The following is a 14,038-nucleotide window of genomic DNA, read 5'->3' as shown; positions in this document are numbered from 1 at the left end:
TCTGATTTTTGTGCTTTCCTTAGAAAGACTGTCTCTAATAATGAAAATAATTTTTTTAAGTTTTAATATTTTCTTCCAGTCCTTTTAAATTTTATATTTAGTGTTAAAATATTTGATTCCAGCTTACTTTTTTCTCTTTTTAAAAAATGGCTAGCTGGTTGAAACAACCACTTTTTAAAAAATCTATTTTCTCCATCAATTCAATATATCAATATATCAACTTTCCCTATATAATTAAATGTATTAATTTTGTACAATGTATTTCCAATTTTGTAAAGTATACTCACACAGAAGAGACCAGAAGAGAAATATGTCAATACATTTATACAAAATAAATGAGGTGGAGCCTAAATAGTGAGCCCATTTGGGCTGGCATATGTTGTTTTCCAAATGTTTTAACCTATCATTTCTGTGGGAGATTCTGAAACCAGTAGAAAATTAATATCAAATGATGCTTCAATTCTTAGAGCTTTTGGTTGAAAGTAAAACAAAAGTGTCTTAAATTTACCAGTATAAGTTTTGTGAATTCTCTGTATGCCATTATTCCTAACAGGTCAGTATGGAGAAAAATAATTCAGCACCACATCCCTAACATTCAGGTCCAGTGAAATGGATTCACTTTCCTTAGTTAAGTCTCACATTGTTTGGAAATGCTAGTTTATTACACGAAAATCCACATTAACCTACAAGGCCAGTAATAGCCTGCTAAATATAACAGACCCCACACATCCCTGTAATTCTACAAATTAATGGTTTCATACATGGAGAGAACCCCTACCATGGTCAAGAAACCCAAATTAGTTATTCCGCCTGCCTTTTCCAAAACTGAGCCATTGAGGAGGTGACAAAGATTAGTGATGTTGAGCACTAATAATGATGATCCTGCTGACAGCCCTCCAATTTTAAAAATAATTAGGTATTTTTTTTATCCAGTTTTCTGTGCCATGTTAAATGTTCACAGCTTCTTAAATAGCTATGTGACACCATTCTTGGGAGACATTTAAGACATTACCCTCCCTACTCCCCAAACCCCAGAACCAAACCACAAAGGAAATCGTAACAAAAGTAAGATCTTATGGAAGGTTTTACATAGAGGCTTCCTTAGAACTAAAGTTAGCAATATTCTGACTCATTTTCTGCTGAGCAGCTATATAGTTGTTGAGGTAACTTAGATTTTCCATACGCTTAGTGATTTCACCAGCATACACAGCAGGACTGAAAGCAGTTCATCAACCCAAGTGTTCTCTGTTAAGTAGATCTCTTTTTAGAAATCAACTCCAGTTTATAGAGGATAATTTGTTTATCAAATCCTGGTTGATTTTACTACCAGGTTTGTTGGAACTTATACACCAGTACTTCTTAGTTGGAGACCTGGTGGTTACTTGTGGTTTTGTTAATGGCAGCATCTTTACTTGCCTTGTTATCATACATATCAGAAAAAAACTTAATATTGACTGTTTGCCACATTACATTAATTTAGGTCTTCTCTTGGGTCAGTTAACAATCTGTCAGAAGCTGCTGAAGGTATTTGCTATTGAAAGCATTTACTGAATCTATATAATGACTGAGATGTTATCTTTCAAAGTCTCTGAACACTGGATAGAGAAATACCATGTTCTATGCAAATCTTTTCTAGTGTCTTTCCCTCTATGGGGTTTGGTGCAGGATGATTAGATGGGGTTGAAGGCTATGCACATTCTTCTCCCAAAGATGGACTCTACGTGGTATTTCAGTTATATACTGCTTTGCTATATAGAGCCCCCAAATCTGGTTTTAATAAATTTATTATTTACAATTTATTATTTTACAATTTATTATTATCTGATGTTTCTGCCCATTGATGGTACTGGACATTTGAAAATCTAAATAATTTTTACTTGCTGTCTTTCATGTGGCTATAGTCAGATGGTGAGTAGGCCTGGAGTCATCTGAGGGTTCTACTAGACATTCAAGGACTTCTTCCTTCACACGCTAAAAGCCTCATCAGTGATGACTGGAACCACTGGGCATTGGTCAAGCAGATCTCTGACTGGGCAGATTTATGAAATCAAGACACGTGACTTAATCCATCTTTAGAAACTTTCTTCTTATCTAACTGTGATTTCAGTCCTGTTCCCCCTGCCCTGAAGTTTTGTGCACTTAAAAGCTAAAACCTATTCTGTAAGACCTTTGATGCCTTTTAAATGGGTTGGAAGAGTCACTCTAGAAATACAGTGTGCAAAGTCTTTCATTTTGTTTCAAATTGCACATGCACATTTTTACTAATGCTGCCAACTGAAGCCTTTGACACAATGTTTTTTGAGTGTTTAGAGGTTTATATTTCTTTTTATGGAGAATTAACAAAATTTTCTCATGAGCTCCAGATGGACCTACCCTTTAAAAATTCTTCTAAAAATAAAAACTGCTAACTTTTCTTTTGGTATACTGATAGAAATTAGATTGTAACTCAGTTTAACTTAATTTTTTTATATTCAGTTTTTCATAATTGTCTCAGTTTTTGCTTGCAAGGAACTGTTACAAAGTCCGAGCTCACTCTGCTCGCAGAAGGACAGGCCAATAAATCCAAGCCGAGGTGTTGGGCAAGGAAGGGACTTTATTCAGGAACCAGCTGACTGAGAAAATGGCAGGCTAGCACCTCAAAATAACCATCTTGTCCAGCCCTGGTTGCCAGGTTCTTTTATGGATCAGAGATGGAGGGAGGTGAGGAAACAAAGCAAAAAGACTTATTCAGTCTTTGCAAATATCCCCTAGAATGGCAAAACTCAGGCAAGAGGATGTGTTAGTTTTATTTCCTTACAGTCCTTCACAGGTTATCTCCCGTGAGGCAGGCCATTATGTATGCCTACGGTAAAAAAAAAAAAAAAAAAAAAAAGGCAGCAAGATGAGGGTTAAAGTCTTAGAAGCAGATCCAGCATGAATTCAAAATTAACCCATCTCGGTTACAGAACCATATGTGTACAAATTATTTGTGTCCTCCAAATCTTGAAATCTTGGTTATTTCTATTCTTTGAGACTCATTTGTTTTTGAAGAATTACTGAAAGGCACACTATGGTTCTGACTATAATGTTTTCTTCATGACACCAAGACGACTACTACCTGGAGTAATTTTAAAATTAGATATAAAGGTGCTGCATCTTTACAATGCAGTATGGGTTTAGTGTCGTTACTGGTTCTGAATCATCTGGAAGGAAGGATTTTTGTATGAATTAAGCTGTATGTTTTACCTTTGGGCTGATCATGTCACCTTTGCTACCATTTGGTTTGATACATCTAACATGTCTAATCTTAACACCTGAAAGTTTAAGGCACTTAACTAGAAAGACAAATGGTATTTCATCTGCCTCTCCAGGCTTTGTCAGATGGGGGAATACATACGGTAAAAAATGTTTACCAAAGGAAGAATGAAAAATTTCAAGGATGTATTCCCAAACTAGGTTCTAGTGATCACTTTCCTTTGCTAGTTCATTTGTGAGAGTTTTCCTGGATTTGAGCACTTTGGTTAAAAAAAATTTATTAAAAAACTAAAGGCCTGTGTTGTGCCAAACTCACTAGCTATTCTATTTTGCGACTGACATTTCCTTGGCCACTGTGTTAGTGCAAGCATGATTTAAGTTAGGCAAAATAGTATTTGCAGAAACTGTCTCAATGATGACACATTGGTAGTGAAATAATGGTTTTGAATATAGGCAGTGGACAGAGTTGGATGCGGTATGACTCCTTCACTTAGTAACCATCTGACCTTGAACTGGTTAATCTCTCTAGACCTCAATTTTCTCATCTGCAAAATGTAGATAATAAGAGTTCTTACACAAAGTAAGAACTCTGGGCTTCCCTGGTGACTCAGACTTATAAAGTGTCTGTCTGCAGTGCAGGAGACCCAGGTTCGAACCCTGGATGGAGGAGCCTGGTAGGCTACAACCCATGGGGTCAAAAAGAGTTGGACACGACTGAGCGACTTCACTTTCACTTTTTCACACAAAGTAAATGAGACACAGGTGTGCACTGATATCCTCATTTGCCCCTCCAGATCCATTCTCTACCCTTCTCCTCCCTGCTCTCTTTCTCAGGAAGCTGACCGGCATGGACCGCAAGAGGCTTCCTTGTCCTTGCCTCAGTTGGTTTGGACAATAGAGAGCCCAGACACAAGAGCAGGGAGAGGGCTGAAGTGAGGTTGGGCATTTTTTCTAAACTGTTGCCCTGCAGCATTCCCTTAGGCTTACTGTTTCTCCCCAGAAACTCAATTGGTAGAGTGTGTGCTTATATAGTTTCTTATACATTGTAAATGCTCCACAAAGTGATATTTATCGTTTAAAAGAGTTAACAGCCTGTAAATTAGTGTTACAATACATACAAGCAGTATGTTGATGAAGCACAGTGCTTAGATTGTGGTAAAAGCACAGCATTATTTTATTTACCACTGTGTGTTTAAACTTCACTTAAAGGAGATATCTTCCTCTTTCCCTGGAGGACAACTCCAGCAGTCTGCTGATCTCCGATTTCTCTGCTCACTGTTAAATGGCAACCCTGTGATCACTTTAGGCCACAGGGTGTCCTTAGTCACTCAGTTGTGTCGGACTCTTTGCAACTCCATGGACTGCAGCCCACCAGGCTCCTCTGTCCATGGAGATTCTCGTCTCAAACAAGAATACTGGAGTGGGGTGTCATATCCTCCTCCAGGGGATCTTCCCAACCCAGGGATCAAATCCAGGTCTCCCGCACATTCACAAATTAATAATTAGAATGCCCTGGCCATGTAGCAATAAAGATCTGACCTTGGTCAATTCCTCTCCCATTTTGCAGGTTGTATCTGGCTCTGGGCTGGTACCTGCTATTGGTATGAGGCAGGGTCCTGGCTCTCTCCCATCTCACTCCTCCGTATCTCACTAATGCTATTTTAGAAATGCCAGAGTATTAAGGGTAGGAGAAAGCACTGCTTGGTTAGGAGGGTTCACTCTCTGTGGACTTAACAGAGCTGGTGCCCCAGGGTGGGCCTTGAGATGGATGAAGCTGATTCTTCTCTCATGGATTCTTTTTGTTTTTTTTGTTTGTTTGTTTGTTTGTTTTTTTCTTTTTTTTTTTTTTAAATTTTATTTTATTTTTAAACTTTACATAACTGTATTAGATTTGCCAAATATCAAAATGAATCTGCCACAGGTATACATGTGTTCCCCATCCTGAACCCTCCTCCCTCCTCCCTCCCCATTCCATCCCTCTGGGTCGTCCCAGTGCACCAGCCCCAAGCATGCAGTATCGTGCATCGAACCTGGACTGGCAACTCATTTCATACATGATATTTTACATGTTTCAATGCCATTCTCCCAAATCTTCCCACCCTCTCCCTCTCCCACAGAGTCCATAAGACTGTTCTATACATCAGTGTCTCTTTTGCTGTCTCATACACAGGGCTTTGTTACCATCTTTCTAAATTCCATATATATGCTTTAGTATACTGTATTGGTGTTTTTCTTTCTGGCTTACTTCACTCTGTATAATAGGCTCCAGTTTCATCCACCTCATTAGAACTGATCCAAATGTATTCTTTTTAATGGCTGAATAATACTCCATTGTGTATATGTACCACAGCTTTCTTATCCATTCATCTGCTGATGGACATCTAGGTTGCTTCCATGTCCTGGCTATTATAAACAGTGCTGCGATGAACATTGGGGTACTCGTGTCTCTTTCCCTTCTGGTTTTCTCAGTGTGTATGCCCAGCAGTGGGATTGCTGGATCATAAGGCATGTCTATTTCCAGTTTTTTAAGGAATCTCCACACTGTTCTCCAGAGTGGCTGTACTAGTTTGCATTCCCACCAACAGTGTAAGAGGGTTCCCTTTTCTCCACACCCTCTCCAGCATTTATTACTTGTAGACTTTTGGATCGCAGCCATTCTGACTGGTGTGAAATGGTACCTCATAGTGGTTTTGATTTGCATTTCTCTGATAATGAGTGATGTTGAGCATCTTTTCATGTGTTTGTTAGCCATCTGTATGTCTTCTTTGGAGAAATGTCTATTTAGTTCTTTGGCCCATTTTTTGATTGGGTCATTTATTTTTCTGGAATTGAGCTGTAGGAGTTGCTTGTATATTCTCGAGATTAGTTGTTTGTCAGTTGCTTCATTTGCTATTATCTTCTCCCATTCTGAAGGCTGTCTTTTCACCTTGCTAATAGTTTCCTTTGATGTGCAGAAGCTTTTAAGGTTAATTAGGTCCCATTTGTTTATTTTTGCTTTGATTTCCAATATTCTGGGAGGTGGGTCATAGAGGATCCTGCTGTGATGTATGTCAGAGAGTGTTTTGCCCATGTTCTCCTCTAGGAGTTTTATAGTTTCTGGTCTTACGTTGAGATCTTTAATCCATTTTGAGTTTATTTTTGTGTATGGTGTTAGAAAGTGTTCTAGTTTCATTCTTTTACAAGTGGTTGACCAGAGTTCCCAGCACCACTTGTTAAAGAGATTGTCTTTAATCCATTGTATATTCTTGCCTCCTTTGTTGAAGATAAGGTGTCCATATGTGCGTGGATTTATCTCTGGGCTTTCTATTTTGTTCCATTGATCTATATTTCTGTCTTTGTGCCAGTACCATACTGTCTTGATAACTGTGGCTTTGTAGTAGAGCCTGAAGTCAGGTAGGTTGATTCCTCCAGTTCCATTCTTCTTTCTCAAGATCGCTTTGGCTATTCGAGGTTTTTTGTTTTTCCATACAAATTGTGAAATTATTTGTTCTAGCTCTGTGAAGAATGCTGTTGGTAGCTTGATAGGGATTGCATTGAATTCTGCTGGGGCTTCTCTCTCACAGTTCCCTTGGCCAGGACACAGGGTTACCTCTAACTCCAGTTTGCTCTGTCTTAACATATATCTAATATGAAACATGGAGGTATCCCTCCCTTGACTCCTTCTCTTGGCTTCTTCAACCAAGCTCTTAGTGTATAAAATACCAGGCAGGAGACAGACCCAGTCCCTCCTAGCCCACTTGAGCTTTGAGGCACCAGGCATCTTTGTCTTCAATGGCTGGGTGCACATTTCAAAGCTTCAGTGCGGCTGCCCTGAAGCTCCCCCACCAGGCCTGGAGTTAGAAGGCAGCACACCCCAATCCATCCTCAAAAAGTGTTGAAGGTGAAGGTAGTTCACTCGAAAGAAAACATCACCATATTCTTAAACCTGCCAGCTTCTCTGGCCTCTTTTGTATCCATGGCTAGACTGAGGGATTCAAGAGACAGGAACAGATTCTGGTAGAGTTCTTGCTTAGTAAATCTGTATTAAGTAATTATTTGGTGTATGTTGAGTGTTTCCTTGGTGGCTCAGATGGTAAAGAATCTGCCTGCAATGCAGGAGGAAATGAGAAAGTGCTAGTCGCTCAGCCCTGTCCAACTCTTTGACCCCATGAAGCCTGCCAGGCTCCTCTGTTGATGGAATTCTCAGGCAAGAATACTGGAATGGTTAGCCATTCCCTTCTCCAGGGGATCTTCCCAACCCAGGCATATTCATTACAGTCTGAGCCACCAGGGAACCCTGCAATGCAGGAGATCCACAGTGAATCTCTGGGTCGAGACAGTCCCCTGAATGGAGTCACAAAGAGTCAGACACAACTCAGAGACTGAACACAACAACAACATCATCATTTATCATATCAGCCTTATTGTAGAAACACACATTTTAATACATTTGGCAACTTTGTTTAGTGTTTTTTTTTCCCTTTAATTTTTATTTCTTAGTACAAAACTTTAATAATCAGGACCTGGCTAGAAGATAAGAGTTTTGTGGTTGGTAGTTTGATGGTGCTGTTTATATTATTTTTGTTCTGCATGTGTTTGAGTCTTTTCACTATGGGTTCCAACTGAAGATAGAGAGCTAGGTTGAGACAGAAATAGGAATGATAATACTGCAAATATATAGAGTGACTGGTACTGACATCTGGTGCTAGATCTGTGGGTGAGGCAAAGGCACAGGGAGGCATCTTGCACCCTGGAATTTATAATGAGAAGGGAGAAGTAGAGAGGAATCAGTGTCATGGAAAGTAGGATAAAGTGCCATGGAAATTCAGAGGGAAGAAAGCACTCCTACAGTCTGAGGGTCTGTGGCCAGAACATACTTTTGCAAGTTTTTAGGTCATAGAAGATAAAAGGAAGCAGTTGAAAGGTCCCAAACGTGACTCTCTTTTGTGGCATCTGTGTTTAGCTTAGCTGATAAAAAATCCTCCAACTCAAACCCCTTCAAGCCAGCAAACATGGTCTGTGACTAAACAAGGATGGGTCTTTCCTCATCACCGGATATGGCAACATCCATTTCACATAGTGGACTGATAAAAAGTTGAGCTTAGACCCTAGTCCTGATACTTCCTGAGTGTGTTTGCCACTCCTAGATTTCAGTAGTAGCAACAGGGTGTTTCCGTGGGGCAAGAGGATAAAACACAAGAATGGCAGCTCAGAACTCTTGACATTCTTTGAAGGTGATACTCAGATGTTCCGGGAATGCGAACGCTTTTAGAAAGAGATTGAAGGCTGCATCAATTAATATTGTTCTGCATAATAAAATTCTTTTTATATAATTGATATAATTCTTAATATAATCAGATATAAGGTCTGATTTATCCTTGTTTACAAAAAAGAGGGTGTTTTCTATAAAATAAAATTATGTGTAAATTTTAAAATATGCAGAAAATAAAGACAATGAACTAATGAACTCCCATATAGTCATCATCCTGAGAGCTCCAAAACAGTTGATATAATTATACTTTGTCCTAGGTTTTTTACTCTTCAGAAATACATACTGTAAAAAAATACATAATCTAAATGAAAAATGTAAATGACACTGAAACAGAAATGTAAGTATTCTCGCAAAGATGACCATTTTCATTTCAAAGATTAATTTATGATCAATTGCTTGTACAAAATTTCTTTTGATGAATTCAGCATGATGGCATGATGTCTGATAAATCTGATGGCATGGCTAACTTTATTCTTCTCTTTATATATTAAAATTTTTTAAGTATATGGAATTAGTAAGTATATATCATTCTCATATTTACAACACTTTTGTTGAGTAGTCATTAGATTCCCAGCTTAATTCACCAAAGGACAAACAAATGATGTACTCAGACTTGACATTTTATCAGCCTGTGATGTCTTTTCTTAATTATTCAGCAGTCAGTTACCGAGATTCCTCATTCTCTACTCTGCTTCCTTCTGGCCCTTTTCATTCCCACTCATTCATCAAGCCTCAATTTTAACAGTGTCTCCTTAGTTGGCTGCCCTTTGGCCTTGTCTATCCTTCTTTTTCCTTAGACCTATCATTTTAGAATTTAAATATTCTAGTCACAGCCTTCCTACAGTGTATAGAGTGAGGGGAGGGCTCTACATGGCTTAAAGAAATAATGTTTCATTACTCAAGATTGACTCCTCCCCACAAAGCAAAGACAATAAATTTTAAAAGTAAAACCCTAAGCTTCAATACAGGAGATTAACATTAACTGTCATTGCCCCAATTTCCTGTGGGTCTTATTATAAAGAAAGCAGCAGTGGAATAGTCTCATCTCAGACTGTGACCTGCCAATTAGGCATTTCTTCTTGTCTTTAAAACTGTTCTCAGTTTTAAAGTATTCTAAACAGATTTCACCTCTGTAATGTTTTATGATTTGCGTTAGTCAACAGTGTGTGATTTACCACTAAATTCACATTTCTTCTTTTATTTTTGAGAGGCAGAAAGTGAATAGTCTTGGTTTTGATAGTGAGATTGGCATCTTTAGTTAACCACCTTAGAAAATTGTAAGAGTCCGCAATTTCCATCTCCCCAGCCAAGGTGGAAGACAATGTTTACAATGTGATGAAAGATCAAGAAAGAATGATCTCAAGTTCACTTTAACTGATAAAAAGAACACGTTTTTGGAATAATAATTTGAAGTACAAGTAATCTAGAGAATATGAACAGATTTCTGTGATGTTTTCGTTTTTGAAAAAACAGAATTGCCCTGGACTGAAGCAGATTGATTCATTTTGTTGACTTACATGTTGGAAAAACCTGATGTAGTTAAACTATTTTGATGATGTTAGTAATTCTTAAGTCAGATACAGAATACTAACAATTTGGTTCTTGATCACTGTTATGGGGGGAAAATGCAGGACATCAGAGGAATGGCAAATTGTTAATATTGCTTAGACAAGACCATGTGATTATATACGTATACACAGTTGGAAGGGAATGCTTATAGGTAACATTCTGCTGTGTGGATAAAGAAGTTTTTTAAAGTGTGGGGAGCTGTAAGTAAAGTGGAAGAGTTTTCAGAGATTAGTCATACAACAACAGATGAAAATATTTTAATTAGCATTTTTAATAACTTGGATTTGTCTCCTTCATGTGTACACATTTTAAGTGGAAGTAAAACTTAAAACATTGCTTAATAAAGCTGTTACGCACATTTTCTCTGCTGGATTGAACTTTCCCTTTCTGGAATGCCTCTGTCTCCATTATAACTAGTTGTAATTATTCCTCTGCTGCATTTCAGGCAGTGACACATTTATGCTTCCTATATATGCCATGTATTCTCTGTACCCAGCCCCGTACACCGTATGGGATGCAATTATTTGTTCTCATCAAAGGGAATTGGGCAAAAATGATGTGTTACTTTTTGTATGAGAACACACCCTCACACCACACACAAAAATAAACTCAAAATCGCTTTATGACTTAAACATAAAACATGACACCATAAAACTCCTAGAGGAGAACATAGACAAAGCGTTCTCTGACATAAATCATACCAATGTTTTCTTAGGTCACTCTCTCAAGGCAATATTAATAAAAACAAAAATAAACAAATGGGACCTAATCAAACTTACAAGTTTTTGTACCTCAAAGGAAATAATAAAACAGATTATACAACTCAATAACAACAACAGCAACAAAAATCCAGTTGGAAAATAGGCAGAAGACCTAAAGATTTATCCAAAGAAGACATACAGATGGCCGACAGCCACATGAAAATATGCTCAATATTGCTAATTACTAGAGAAATGCAAATGAAAACTGCAGTGAGGTATATCACCTGACACTGGTCAGAATGGTTATCATTAAAAAGTCTACAAATGATAAATGCTCGAGAGGATGTGGAGAAAAGGGAACTTTCCTGCACTGTTGGTGGGAATGATAATTGGTTCAGTTCGTATGGAAAATAGTATGGAAGTTCCTCAAAAAAAACTAAAAATTGAGTTGCCATATGATCCAGCAATCCCACTCCTAAGAAAATATCTGGAGAAAATTATAATTCAAAAATATATATGAACCCCTAAAACCCTATATCCATAGTAGGATGATTCATAATAAGTAAGGCATGGAAACAATCTAAATACACAAACACAAATACACAAATGCAGTATTATTCAGCCATAAAAAAGAACAGCAGCAACGTGGATGGACCTAGAGATTATCATACTAAGTGAAGTAATTCAGAAAGAGAACTACCGTATGATATCCCTTATATGTAACATCTGAAGTATTACCCAAATTCATCTTTGAAACAGAAACAGTCTCACAGACACAGAGAACAGACTTGTGGTTACCAAGGGGGATGGGAATAGCAGAGGAATGGACTGGGGGTTTGGGCTTAGCTGGTGCAAGCTATTATACATGGAACAGATAAACAGCATGGTCCTAATGTTTAGTTCAGGAATCTATATTCAACATCCTGTGATAAGTAAGCCCTAATGGGAAAGAATATGAAAAAGAATGTGTGTGTGTAACTGAATCACTTCACTGTACGGTAGAAATTAGCACATAGTAAGTCAACTCTACTTCAATAAAACGCTTTTTTTTTTTTTTTTTAAGAGTATTACAAACCTTCCCCTTGCTACTTCAGGTAACTGGGGGAATAAAAGACTCAAGATGGCAAACTTGCAACAAGATGGGAATATTAACTGGTCCCTGAGTCACTGGTAAAGGCAAGCCACTTCACTACCTACGTTTGTGATATGAGTGAGAAAGAAACCTTTATTATGTTGAGTTGTCAAGATTTATTTGTTACTGTAGCATGATCTACTGTTACTTGAGTAACCTGCAGACACATTATTACATTACTGTGCTCAGTTCTAAGTCATGTCTGATTGTATTACTAGGAAGGGTGTAAAATGGAATTACCTGTTTTGAAAGTAAGTTATCATTTGATACACTGGTTCTTTTGTGTTTATTCTTTTCTGATCTTGAAAATCAACTCCTAGAACTATATCCCAAGAAGATACAAATGTGCTGCTTTCATTCATCAAACTTGTATTTACTATAAAATTCCAATTTTATTTTAAACAACCCATTACATGTCTATGCCCATATGAATTTTTGCAAATACATATTACAAAAATTAGAAAGAAATACACAGAGATTATCATTATGGTTTTGTTACTGGGCCAGAAAAATGTAATGGAAATTAAGGGATTTTTTTTAATTAGAAAAATATTCTGTTTTTAAAAATCCATTTAGAAGCATTAGTTTTATAATAATGATATAAAATAACAAATGTCATAAAAGAAAACATATAGAACAGTCTTTTGGACTCTGTGAGAGAGGGAGAGGGTGGGATGATTTGGGAGAATGGCATTGAAACATGTATAATATCATATATGAAACGAATCGCCAGTCCAAGTTCGATACATGATACTGGTTGCTTGGGGCTGGTGCACTGGGATGACCCAGAGGGATGGTATGGGGAAGGAGGGGGGAGAGGAGTTCAGGATGGGGAACACGTGTACACCCGTGGCGGATTCATGTTGATGTATGGCAAAACCAATACAATATTGTAAAGTAATTAGCCTCCAATTAAAATAAATAAATTTATATTAAAAAAAAGAAAACTGTTTAAAGGTAAACTGAAATATATACCAAAGAGGATATATAAATGACAAATAAGCACAAGCAAAGATATTCAACATAATTAGTCATTAGAGAAATGCAAATTAAAACCATTATATAATACCACTATATATCTAAAGTGTATAATATATACTCTATATAATGTATAGTGTATTATAGTGTATAATAGGTACTGACTTTGTGAAATAACTAGAATTTTTTTACACTGCTGGGTAGGAGTATAAAATGGTACAGCCATTCTGGAAAATTATCTGGCAGTTTCTTGTAAAGCTCATGCTGGGTTACTTAACCATAGAGACCCAGCAGTCTTACTCCTAGGCATTTACTCTAGAGAAATGAAGTTATGTTTACGCAAAAACCTCTTCACAGATTTTTATGATTGTATTCATAGTACCCAAAATGTGAAAGTGATCCAATGGATTTCAGTGGGTAAATGGATCAATCTACTGATCCATAGAATGCAGCCCTTCTCAGCAATAAAAAGGACTGATATATATCGGTACATGCAATAACATGGATTTATCAAAGGCATGTTGATTGAAACAAGCTCATCTCAAAAATTTGCGCACTCTATGGTTCCATTTATATAACTCTTGAAAAGGCAAAGCTATGTGATAAAGGTATTGACAGAGGACATATGAGTGATTACTAGGGGTTAGAGGTTAGGAGGAGAGTGTGACTATAAGGGGTAGCACTCAGAGGTGTTCTAAGTGATGAAACTGTTCAGTACTCTGGCTGTGGTGCTAGTTATACAAGTCTATTGTTATTTTTGTTTAGTTGTTAAGTCATGTCTGATTCTTTGCAACCCCGTGCACTGTAGCTGCTAGGCTCCTCTGTCCATGGGATTTCCCAGGCCAGAATACTGGAATGGGTAGCCTTACCCTTCTCCAGGGGATCTTCCCCACCCTGGGATCAAACTCACGTCTCCTGCGTTGGCAGGTGGATTCTTTACTACTGAGCCACCAGGAAAGCTGATACAAATCTATACATGAGTTAAAAACCATAGAACTGTGTACCAAACAAGTTAATTTTATTGCATGTTAATTAAAGATAAAAATAAAAATCGGAAACAAACCAATAAATAATGCTTATCCTTCAAGCTTCACTGCCTTCATCACACCTGCTTTTCAAGTTCAGTCTAGTCCACATGAACTCCCCTTTTCTTCCTTTAAAGGGTATTGATGA

Source organism: Bubalus kerabau, chromosome 1, assembly GCF_029407905.1.
Source record: "Bubalus kerabau isolate K-KA32 ecotype Philippines breed swamp buffalo chromosome 1, PCC_UOA_SB_1v2, whole genome shotgun sequence".
Lineage (NCBI taxonomy): Eukaryota > Metazoa > Chordata > Mammalia > Artiodactyla > Bovidae > Bubalus > Bubalus kerabau.
Note: the sequence above shows the minus strand (reverse complement) of the source record.